This window comes from Saccoglossus kowalevskii, chromosome 2 (genome assembly GCF_978046115.1).
Source record: "Saccoglossus kowalevskii chromosome 2, keSacKowa6.1, whole genome shotgun sequence".
Taxonomy (NCBI): domain Eukaryota; kingdom Metazoa; phylum Hemichordata; class Enteropneusta; family Harrimaniidae; genus Saccoglossus; species Saccoglossus kowalevskii.
The window spans coordinates 1,516,740-1,530,388 of record NC_140642.1 but is presented as its reverse complement, the minus strand read 5'-3'; the positions used below and the strand labels follow the sequence as shown (position 1 = coordinate 1,530,388).

Here is a 13,649-nt window from a genome sequence, read left to right as displayed (position 1 = left end):
TGTGAATAATGTACAGTGCATTATAGCTAGTAGTCAGCTATGTGAATAATGTGCAGTGCATTATAGCTAGTGATCAGTTGTGTGGATAATGTGCAGTGCATTATAGCTCGTGGTCAGTTGTGTGAATAATGTACAGTGCATTATAGCTAGTAGTCAGCTATGTGAATAATGTGCAGTGCATTATAGCTAGTGGTCAGTTGTGTGGATAATGTGCAGTGCATTATAGCTCGTGGTCATTTGTGTGGATAATGTACAGTGCATTATAGCTAGTAGTCAGCTATGTGAATAATGTGCAGTGCATTATAGCTAGTGGTCAGTTGTGTGGATAATGTGCAGTTCATTATAGCTCGTGGTCAGTTGTGTGGATAATGTACAGTGCATTATAGCTAGTAGTCAGCTATGTGAATAATGTGCAGTGCATTATAACTAGCGGTCAGTTGTGTGAATAATGTGCAGTGCATTATAGCTCGTGGTCAGTTGTGTGAATAATGTACAGTGCATTATAGCTAGTAGTCAGCTATGTGAATAATGTGCAGTGCATTATAGCTAGTGATCAGTTGTGTGGATAATGTACAGTGCATTATAGCTAGTGGTCAGTTGTGTGGATAATGTACAGTGCATTATAGCTAGTAGTCAGCTATGTGAATAATGTGCAGTGCATTATAGCTAGTGGTCAGTTGTGTGGATAATGTGCAGTGCATTATAGCTCGTGGTCAGTTGTGTGGATAATGTACAGTGCATTATAGCTAGTAGTCAGCTATGTGAATAATGTGCAGTGCATTATAGCTAGTGGTCAGTTGTGTGGATAATGTACAGTGCATTATAGCTAGTAGTCAGCTATGTGAATAATGTGCAGTGCATTATAGCTAGTGGTCAGTTGTGTGGATAATGTGCAGTGCATTATAGCTTGTGGTCAGTTGTGTGGATAATGTACAGTGCATTATATGTTGTAGTCAGCTATGTGAATAATGTGAAGTGCATTATAGCTAGTGGTCAGTTGTGTGGATAATGTGCAGTGCATTATAGCTCGTGGTCATTTGTGTGGATAATGTACAGTGCATTATAGCTAGTAGTCAGCTATGTGAATAATGTGCAGTGCATTATAGCTAGTGGTCAGTTGTGTGGATAATGTGCAGTTCATTATAGCTCGTGGTCAGTTGTGTGGATAATGTACAGTGCATTATAGCTAGTAATCAGCTATGTGAATAATGTGCAGTGCATTATAACTAGCGGTCAGTTGTGTGAATAATGTGCAGTGCATTATAGCTCGTGGTCAGTTGTGTGAATAATGTACAGTGCATTATAGCTAGTAGTCAGCTATGTGAATAATGTGCAGTGCATTATAGCTAGTGATCAGTTGTGTGGATAATGTACAGTGCATTATAGCTAGTGGTCAGTTGTGTGGATAATGTACAGTGCATTATAGCTAGTAGTCAGCTATGTGAATAATGTGCAGTGCATTATAGCTAGTGGTCAGTTGTGTGGATAATGTGCAGTGCATTATAGCTCGTGGTCAGTTGTGTGGATAATGTACAGTGCATTATAGCTAGTAGTCAGCTATGTGAATAATGTGCAGTGCATTATAGCTAGTGGTCAGTTGTGTGGATAATGTGCAGTGCATTATAGCTCGTGGTCATTTGTGTGGATAATGTACAGTGCATTATAGCTAGTAGTCAGCTATGTGAATAATGTGCAGTGCATTATAGCTAGTGGTCAGTTGTGTGGATAATGTGCAGTGCATTATAGCTCGTGGTCAGTTGTGTGGATAATGTACAGTGCATTATAGCTACTAGTCAGCTATGTGAATAATGTGCAGTGCATTATAACTAGCGGTCAGTTGTGTGAATAATGTGCAGTGCATTATAGCTAGTGGTCAGTTGTGTGGATAATGTGCAGTGCATTATAGCTCGTGGTCAGTTGTGTGGATAATGTACAGTGCATTATAGCTAGTAGTCAGCTATGTGAATAATGTGCAGTGCATTATAACTAGTGGTCAGCTATGTGAATAATGTGCAGTGCATTAAATCCAGTAGTCAGCTGTGTGGATAGTGTACAGTGTATTATAGCTAGTGGTCAGCTGTGTGGATAATGTACAGTGCATTATAGCTAGTGGTCAGCTGTGTGAATAATGTGCAGTGCATTAAAGCTCGTCGTCAGCTGTGTGGATAATGTACAGTGCATTATAGCTAGTGGTCAGCTGTATGGATAATGTACAGTGCATTATAACTATCAGTCAGTTGTGTGAATAATGTACAGTGCATTATAACTATTGGTCAGCTATGTTGATATTGTGCAGTGCATTATAACTATTGGTCAGCTGTGTGGATAATGTGCAGTACATTAAAACTATCGGCCAGTTGTGTGGATAATGTACATTGCAATATAACTATTGGTGAGCTATGTTGATATTGTGCAGTGCATTATAATTATTGGTCAGCTGTGTGGATAATGTGCAGTACATTATAACTATCGGTCAGTTGTGTGAATAATGTACAGTGCATTATAACTATTGGTCAGCTATGTTGATATTGTGCAGTACATAATAACTATCGGTCAGTTGTGTGAATAATGTACAGTGCATTATAACTATTGGTCAGCTATGTTGATATTGTGCAGTTCATTATAACTATTGGTCAGCTGTGTGGATAATGTGCAGTGCATTATAAATATTGGTCAGTTGTGTGAATAATGTACTGTGCATTATAACTAGTGGTCAGCTGTATAGATAATGTACAGTGCATTATAGCTAGTGGCCAGTTGTGTGGATAATGTACAGTGCATTATAACTAGTGGCCAGTTGTGTGGATAATGTACAGTGCATTATAACTAGTGGTCAGCTGTATAGATAATGTACAGTGCATTATAGCTAGATAATTAGCTGAATGAATAGTGTACAGTGCATTATAACTAGTGGCCAGTTGTGTGAATAATGTACAGTGCATCATAACTAGATAATTAGCTGAATGGATAGTGCACAGTGCATTATAACTAGATAATTAGCTGAGTCGATAGTGTACTGTGCATCATAACTAGATAATTAGCTGAATGAATAGTGTACAGTGCATTATAACTAGATAATTAGCTTAGTGGATAGTGTACATTGCATAATAACTAGATAAGTAGCTGAATGGATAGTGTACAGTGCATCATAACTAGATAATTAGCTGAATGGATAGTGTACAGTGCATCATAACTAGATAATTAGCTGAGTGGATAGTGTACATTGCATAATAACTAGATAATTAGCTGTGTGGATAATGTACAGTGCATTATAGCTAGTGGTCAGCTGTGTGGATAATGTACAGTGCATTATAGCTAGTGGTCAGCTGTGTGGATAATGTACAGTGCATTATAACTAGTGGTCAGCTGTATAGATAATGTACAGTGCATTATAGCTAGATAATTAGCTGAATGAATAGTGTACAGTGCATTATAACTAGTGGCCAGTTGTGTGAATAATGTACAGTGCATCATAACTAGATAATTAGCTGAATGGATAGTGCACAGTGCATTATAACTATATAATTAGCTGGGTCGATAGTGTACAGTGCATCATAACTAGATAATTAGCTGAGCGGATAGTGTACATTGCATAATAACTAGATAAGTAGCTGAATGGATAGTGTACAGTGCATCATAAATAGATAATTAGCTGAATGGATAGTGTACAGTGCATCATAACTAGATAATTAGCTGAGTGGATAGTGTACATTGCATAATAACTAGATAATTAGCTGAATGGATAGTGTACAGTGCATCATAACTAGATAATTAGCTGAGTGGATAGTGTACATTGCATAATAACTAGATAATTAGCTGTGTGGATAATGTACAGTGCATTATAGCTAGTGGTCAGCTGTGTGGATAATGTACAGTGCATTATAGCTAGTGGTCAGCTGTGTGGATAATGTACAGTGCATTATAACTAGTGGTCAGCTGTATAGATAATGTACAGTGCATTATAGCTAGATAATTAGCTGAATGAATAGTGTACAGTGCATTATAACTAGTGGCCAGTTGTGTGAATAATGTACAGTGCATCATAACTAGATAATTAGCTGAATGGATAGTGCACAGTGCATTATAACTATATAATTAGCTGGGTCGATAGTGTACAGTGCATCATAACTAGATAATTAGCTGAGCGGATAGTGTACATTGCATAATAACTAGATAAGTAGCTGAATGGATAGTGTACAGTGCATCATAAATAGATAATTAGCTGAATGGATAGTGTACAGTGCATCATAACTAGATAATTAGCTGAGTGGATAGTGTACATTGCATAATAACTAGATAATTAGCTGAATGGATAGTGTACATTGCATAATAACTAGATAATTAGCTGAATGGATAGTGTACCGTGCATCATAACTAGATAATTAGCTGAATGGATAGTGTACAGTGCATCATAACTAGATAATTAGCTGAGTGGATCGTGTGCATTGCATAATAACTAGATAATTAGCTGAATGGATAGTGTACAGTGCATCATAACTAGATAATTAGTTGAGTGGATAGTGCGCAGTGCATCATAACTAGATAATTAGCTGAATGGATAGTGTACAGTGCATCATAACTAGATAATTAGCTGAATGGATAGTGTACAGTGCATCATAACTAGATAATTAGCTGAGTGGATAGTGTACATTGCATAATAACTAGATAATTAGCTGAATGGATAGTGTACAGTGCATCATAACTAGATAAGTAGCTGAATGGATAGTGTACAGTGCATCATAACTAGATAAGTAGCTGAATGGATAGTGTACATTGCATAATAACTAGATAATTAGCTGAATGGATAGTGTACAGTGCATCATAACTAGATAAGTAGCTGAATGGATAGTGTACAGTGCATAATAACTAGATAAGTAGCTGAATGGATAGTGTACAGTGCATCATAACTAGATAAGTAGCTGAATGGATAGTGTACAGTGCATAATAACTAGATAAGTAGCTGAATGGATAGTGTACAGTACATCATAACTAGATAATTAGCTGAATGGATAGTGTACAGTGCATCATAACTAGAGAATTAGCTGAGTGGATAGTGTACATTACATAATAACTAGATAATTAGCTGAATGGATAGTGTACAGTGCATCATAACTAGATAAGTACCTGAATGAATAGTGTACATTGCATAATAACTAGATAAGTAGCTGAATGGATAGTGTACAGTGCATCATAACTAGATAAGTAGCTGAATGGATAGTGTACAGTGCATAATAACTAGATAAGTAGCTGAATGGATAGTGTACAGTGCATCATAACTAGATAATTAGCTGAGTGGATCATGTACATTGCATAATAACTAGATAATTAGCTGAATGGATAGTGTACCGTGCATCATAACTAGATAATTAGCTGAATGGATAGTGTACAGTGCATCATAACTAGATAATTAGCTGAGTGGATCGTGTACATTGCATAATAACTAGATAATTAGCTGAATGGATAGTGTACAGTGCATCATAACTAGATAATTAGCTGAATGGATAGTGTACAGTGCATCATAACTAGATAATTAGCTGAGTGGATAGTGTACATTGCATAATAACTAGATAATTAGCTGAATGGATAGTGTACAGTGCATCATAACTAGATAAGTAGCTGAATGGATAGTGTACAGTGCATCATAACTAGATAATTAGCTGAATGGATAGTGTACAGTGCATCATAACTAGATAATTAGCTGAATGGATAGTGTACAGTGCATCATAACTAGATAATTAGCTGAGTGGATAGTGTACATTGCATAATAACTAGATAATTAGCTGAATGGATAGTGTACAGTGCATCATAACTAGATAATTAGCTGAATGGATAGTGTACAGTGCATCATAACTAGATAATTAGCTGAATGGATAGTGTACAGTGCATCATAACTAGATAATTAGCTGAGTGGATAGTGTACATTGCATAATAACTAGATAATTAGCTGAATGGATAGTGTACAGTGCATCATAACTAGATAAGTAGCTGAATGGATAGTGTACAGTGCATCATAACTAGATAATTAGCTGAATGAATAGTGTACATTGCATAATAACTAGATAATTAGCTGAATGGATAGTGTACAGTGCATCATAACTAGATAAGTAGCTGAATGGATAGTGTACAGTGCATAATAACTAGATAAGTAGCTGAATGGATAGTGTACAGTGCATCATAACTAGATAAGTAGCTGAATGGATAGTGTACAGTGCATAATAACTAGATAAGTAGCTGAATGGATAGTGTACAGTACATCATAACTAGATAATTAGCTGAATGGATAGTGTACAGTGCATCATAACTAGAGAATTAGCTGAGTGGATAGTGTACATTGCATAATAACTAGATAATTAGCTGAATGGATAGTGTACAGTGCATCATAACTAGATAAGTACCTGAATGAATAGTGTACATTGCATAATAACTAGATAATTAGCTGAATGGATAGTATACAGTGCATCATAACTAGATAAGTAGCTGAATGGATAGTGTACAGTGCATAATAACTAGATAAGTAGCTGAATGGATAGTGTACAGTGCATCATAACTAGATAAGTAGCTGAATGGATAGTGTACATTGCATAATAACTAGATAAGTAGCTGAATGGATAGTGTACAGTGCATCATAAATAGATAATTAGCTGAATGGATAGTGTACAGTGCATCATAACTAGATAATTAGCTGAGTGGATAGTGTACATTGCATAATAACTAGATAATTAGCTGAATGGATAGTGTACATTGCATAATAACTAGATAATTAGCTGAATGGATAGTGTACCGTGCATCATAACTAGATAATTAGCTGAATGGATAGTGTACAGTGCATCATAACTAGATAATTAGCTGAGTGGATCGTGTACATTGCATAATAACTAGATAATTAGCTGAATGGATAGTGTACAGTGCATCATAACTAGATAATTAGTTGAGTGGATAGTGCGCAGTGCATCATAACTAGATAATTAGCTGAATGGATAGTGTACAGTGCATCATAACTAGATAATTAGCTGAGTGGATAGTGTACATTGCATAATAACTAGATAATTAGCTGAATGGATAGTGTACAGTGCATCATAACTAGATAAGTAGCTGAATGGATAGTGTACAGTGCATCATAACTAGATAATTAGCTGAATGAATAGTGTACATTGCATAATAACTAGATAATTAGCTGAATGGATAGTGTACAGTGCATCATAACTAGATAAGTAGCTGAATGGATAGTGTACAGTGCATAATAACTAGATAAGTAGCTGAATGGATAGTGTACAGTGCATCATAACTAGATAAGTAGCTGAATGGATAGTGTACAGTGCATAATAACTAGATAAGTAGCTGAATGGATAGTGTACAGTACATCATAACTAGATAATTAGCTGAATGGATAGTGTACAGTGCATCATAACTAGAGAATTAGCTGAGTGGATAGTGTACATTGCATAATAACTAGATAATTAGCTGAATGGATAGTGTACAGTGCATCATAACTAGATAAGTACCTGAATGAATAGTGTACATTGCATAATAACTAGATAAGTAGCTGAATGGATAGTGTACAGTGCATCATAACTAGATAAGTAGCTGAATGGATAGTGTACAGTGCATAATAACTAGATAAGTAGCTGAATGGATAGTGTACAGTGCATCATAACTAGATAATTAGCTGAGTGGATCGTGTACATTGCATAATAACTAGATAATTAGCTGAATGGATAGTGTACCGTGCATCATAACTAGATAATTAGCTGAATGGATAGTGTACAGTGCATCATAACTAGATAATTAGCTGAGTGGATCGTGTACATTGCATGATAACTAGATAATTAGCTGAATGGATAGTGTACAGTGCATCATAACTAGATAATTAGTTGAGTGGATAGTGCGCAGTGCATCATAACTAGATAATTAGCTGAATGGATAGTGTACAGTGCATCATAACTAGATAATTAGCTGAATGGATAGTGTACAGTGCATCATAACTAGATAATTAGCTGAGTGGATAGTGTACATTGCATAATAACTAGATAATTAGCTGAATGGATAGTGTACAGTGCATCATAACTAGATAAGTAGCTGAATGGATAGTGTACAGTGCATCATAACTAGATAATTAGCTGAATGAATAGTGTACATTGCATAATAACTAGATAATTAGCTGAATGGATAGTGTACAGTGCATCATAACTAGATAAGTAGCTGAATGGATAGTGTACAGTGCGTAATAACTAGATAAGTAGCTGAATGGATAGTGTACAGTGCATCATAACTAGATAAGTAGCTGAATGGATAGTGTACAGTGCATAATAACTAGATAAGTAGCTGAATGGATAGTGTACAGTACATCATAACTAGATAATTAGCTGAATGGATAGTGTACAGTGCATCATAACTAGAGAATTAGCTGAGTGGATAGTGTACATTGCATAATAACTAGATAATTAGCTGAATGGATAGTGTACAGTGCATCATAACTAGATAAGTACCTGAATGAATAGTGTACATTGCATAATAACTAGATAATTAGCTGAATGGATAGTGTACAGTGCATCATAACTAGATAAGTAGCTGAATGGATAGTGTACAGTGCATAATAACTAGATAAGTAGCTGAATGGATAGTGTACAGTGCATCATAACTAGATAAGTAGCTGAATGGATAGTGTATAGTGCATAATAACTAGATAAGTAGCTGAATGGATAGTGTACAGTACATCATAACTAGATAATTAGCTGAATGGATAGTGTACAGTGCATCATAACTAGAGAATTAGCTGAGTGGATAGTGTACATTGCATAATAACTAGATAATTAGCTGAATGGATAGTGTACAGTGCATCATAACTAGATAAGTAGCTGAATGGATGGTGTACAGTGCATCATAACTAGATAATTAGCTGAATGGATAGTGTACATTGCATAATAACTAGATAATTAGCTGAATGGATAGTGAACAGTGCATCATAACTAGATAATTAGCTGAGTGGATAGTGTACATTGCATAATAACTAGATAATTAGCTGAATGGATAGTGTACAGTGCATCATAACTAGATAATTAGTTGAGTGGATAGTGCACAGTGCATCATAACTAGATAATTAGCTGAAATGATAGTGTACAGTGCATTATAACTAGATAATTAGCTGAATGGATAGTGTACAGTGCATCATAACTAGATAATTAGCTGAATGGATAGTGTACAGTGCATCATAACTAGATAATTAGCTGAATGGATAGTGTACAGTGCATTATAACTATATAATTAGCTGAAATGATAGTGTACAGTGCATTATCACTAGATAATTAGCTGAAATGATAGTGTACAGTGCATTATAACTAGATAATTAGCTGAGTGGATAGTGTACAGTGCATTATCTGTAGGTGATTAGCTAAGTGGATAGTGTGCAATGCATTTTAGCTAGCTGAGTGGCTTATGTGCAGTCGCAAGTAGACACCTAATACATGAAAAGTTAATACATATTGTAGAAACTATTGACCTCTACCTTAGACATAAAAGATTGAAGTGGGATTTGTGTTAGTTTTCTGTTATTAAAGTGAGCATTGACAAAAAAGGATTTATATTTTTTTCTTTTGTAATTTATATAGCATCTAACTGATAGCCATTGGACATGAACTATTTCTGTTGCCCTATGGAGGTAAAAGACTTATTTCCATGGTTACCCCAAGTATTTTTTGTCATTGTTGTTCTTTATGTTAATTTGAAGATTTATTTAAGTAATACAATGTTGCAGTGCTGAGTGAAGGTGGGTACAGTAGAAATACCTTGTGTCTTAAAACTCTAAATTGCAAGGATTTCTTTTAGTAACTGTGAGTTACTGAATGTGGACATTGTCTGTAACTCGAAGTTCTGTTACAATTTGGTCGTGGTTTCACAAAAGTGGGTGTGGTTTCAAAAATATATGATCGTGGTCATTTCTGTAACTCAATGTTTTTGTAACTCGATGTTATATGTTTTGGGATTTTTTCCCTTATTTCAAAGGCCAATGTAATGAAATAGTAATTGATAAACATTACATTGTCTCCAACCACGACAAAGTCAGTTCAGTCTGGTTCATTCGCATTAGCAATCATTCACTGTCACTGTCGCTTTATTGACTTTACATACCATATAAACTACTATTCACAGCACATACACTAAGCCATTAGTTCAGCACACATTTGCAGTGTATTCCCAATTCACATATACATGTACTACACACACCTTTCCATAATACATTTCCAACACACCATGATTTGCAACATTTAGACCAAGAAAAGTGCAATGAATATGATAAATAGAATACAAAAATGTACCTCCTTTTAGCTTACCCACTGCCAGTGGCTCAATCGTGCTTGTCACATTTCTCTGAGTGAAAGTCAAATAGCAATGCAGGAATTGAACTGGACATATGAAATATGTTACTGAAATATTTTATGACCACTCCTATTCAATATTGAGCTTCCTTGCCACCCTTAAAACTGACTTCCTCAATGCTTAGATTATTTTTTTCTGTTGAAATGGGTGTTAGTGGTGAATTCACCACAATGAGAAATTGAAAGGAAGTCACTATATGCATGAGAACATCAGTAAAGTGAGTAAGCACCCCATCTTTGCGAGTTGAAAAGGGTTGTGAAAGGGAGACATGGTCGAGAACTCTGATCTTGATTGCATAACAATAAGTTCACCCATACAAGTGAGTACAAGTAAGCTATGAAAAGATTAAGTTCTCAGCAATTGAAAATTGTACAAACTGGCAAAACAAAGGAAAAATGACTGCACCAGATTTGTAAGTCTGTTTTGTTTTCGGCAATATCATAGAAGCCCATAGGGGATTCATATCCTATACTAATTATGATACTTTTTTGACATCTTCTTGAAAACTACAGTTCTTATGGCTTTGATACTTCGTGTATATGCACCTCAGGTAGACCTCTCTCAGATTTGGTTATTTCATGACGATATCTTGAATTCTCTAATTTAGATGAATATTTTTGGTAAAAAGTGTCATTTTTTACTTCTTGTTAAAAACCAACGCAAGTCTGATTGATTTGATATTATACATAAAGGTACTACAGGTGAACCTCTCTCAGATTTGTTCATATTGTGATGGTATCTTCAATTCTTTAATTAGTCCCCGTTCGGACGAAGTCCGAAAACGGGGACTTATAATTCGGCCTCCGTCCGTCCGTGTGTCCGTGCGTCCGTCCGGAGTCATATCTCAGAATCCCCTGGACCGATTCCGTTCATTCTGTGCATGTGCCTAGTACTTTATGTGGGATACATGTCCCTGACCGTCCGTGTGTTCCTGAGTCTGTCCCTCCGACCGTCCGTGTGTCCGTCTGTCCGTGCGTCAGTCTATCCAACGTCATATTTCAGAATCCTGTGGACTGATTCCGTTCATTCCTAGCATGTGCCTAGTACCTTATGTGGGACATATGCACATGCAGTGGTTTAGCGATTCGATTCAAAATGGCCGACTTGCAGCCATCTTGTTTTTTGAAAATGTTGTATTTTGGACATGCTTTGTCAGTTGTCATTCAAACTTGGTACATAGATTATACATGATAGGATACATGTCCATGTCTATTTATTTCGCAATTGGATCAAAGATGGTCGACTGGCAGGCATCTTGTTTTTGTTTTTTTATGCAGTATCTTGGACGTGCTCTGTCAGTTTTCATTCAAATTTGGCACATACATGTACTTTATACATGTTAGGATGCATGTCCATGACAATTTGTTTCAAAATCTGGTCAAGGATGGCCGATTGACAGCTATCTGACTTTTTGGCCTTACTACTATATTTCCACAATTTATGTACCATTTTCATTCGTATTTGGTACATACATCATACATATCAGTGTGTTTCATAATCAGATCAAAGATGGCTGAATAACGGCTGTTTTTATTTTGGCCATATTACTATGACACGAAACACGTGTTTTGATGTAAATAAACAATCTGTTGTATACGCCACTTGGAACTCAAGTTTCAAGGACACGCTCGCGACAACCCCTCCGCTTTAATATGACGAGCACAAAGAGAACTTAACGGGGACTGTGTCATTTTCAATGACTTGTTGAAATGTGCGTTGCTAACAGTGGCATCCTGAGGCACATCTATTATTTTTCAGATTTGTTGTTTAAATTGGCTGACTGGCAGCCATTTTGTATGTCAAAAATACTTATTTTTGTTTATCTTTGCTTAATACATGTATACATGTAACTTGAGAATACAATTACTAAGTTTATTCAGATTTAGTACCTAGGCAGTATATTATTCCACGAAAATGCAAGTTAATTTTTTCAAGATTCTATACAGCTGACCAGAAGCCATTTTGTTTGAAAAAGAATACAATTTTTGTCTTTTTTTTTGCACAATTCTGCTTATATCTCAAATTCACACAGTTCTATTACTTGCAGACTTGATTCACAAATGATTGTGTTTTAGCACATCAAGAAAAGTTGATTATGTTCCAATACAGTTAAAGATGGTTGCATGGTAGCCATTTTGTCACGAAAAACAACAATTTATTCTTTTTCACACTGTAATTCAGTTAAATGTTCACAGCTACATGTACCAAAATTCACAATTTTCACATTCTCACTACCAAAGTTTAATTATTTCCACTTTGTAACTTTGCAAAAAGACTTTGGATGCCATAAAAGGCCATGGTTATGATTAGATTTTATTTAATTCACAAAATTACATGTATTTAGAGCAGTTTAAAGTAACATGTGAGAACAATCATTCTCAAGATAGAATATTTAAAAACACTGGCACCATGAAAATATATTGTAAGCTATGTATCAAAATATACATGTATATATGCTGCATGAAAACCATAGATTCCCTCCAGCATTCTCATTAAAGGAACACTAACCATGTCAGAACTATGCATGTGTTAATTCTCCTGTTCCGTTATTGTTCCTTTGTAGGCCTTCCTTTACCTTCCATCAATTCCAAACATAACTTATATATAAAATAATAATAACTTTATTACTTTACAAGCACCATCTGAGAGGACTACAATGTATATGTAAAGACAAAAAACATAATGGCTCCTTGTAAAACAGCATTTAGCTGACAGGATTCCTAATAAACTTTGAACCACAAACACCTTCAACTATAACTACGATAATTTAGTTTTGTCTCCTAAATCTAGTCACTGCATAATCACTGATGATATAAAGACTTATTTATTTTCTGACTAAATTCAAAACAATTGAGAAAATTCCTTGGGTTTGCCAGAAAATGGAGTAAAATAATATAATGACTAAAATAACACTAATGTGTAATTATAATTTATTTTTCTTCTTTTTTTACCAGGAATTATTTGTTCTTCATCCTGCCATGAATAAAGCACAATTAAGGGATTACATACTGATAGCATTATATTTATAAAAAAAAAAATATAAAATTTAATTTAGTGCAATGCTGATTATTTAGACTGACTACTTTGAGTCAAAGAGTTGTCCAAAATTTGTTATTTGTGTCAGCACCAGCACTTGCAATTTGCACATACAAAAAAAAGTTAGAAGAGACAACAGTGACATTTAATGGCCGGAACTGTCACCTGGCACAAAAATATTATTTGAAAAAAAAAAAAATTGTTATCTTCAGAAACAAATGTACTTATCTTATGTTTTG

At 35.2% G+C, this 13,649-nt stretch overlaps 1 long non-coding RNA gene across 1 annotated transcript in view; it reads left to right on the top strand.

The window, feature by feature from the left end:
• Positions 1-13,587, top strand: part of LOC146748046 (uncharacterized) — a 77,766-nt gene extending 64,179 nt beyond the window's left edge. Inside the window, exons 2-3 of the long non-coding RNA XR_014931561.1 lie at positions 9,606-9,655; positions 13,329-13,587. This is a non-coding gene — a long non-coding RNA (uncharacterized LOC146748046). The remainder of the gene's footprint in view (positions 1-9,605; positions 9,656-13,328) is intronic.
• The last annotated feature ends 62 nt before the right edge of the window (positions 13,588-13,649 follow it).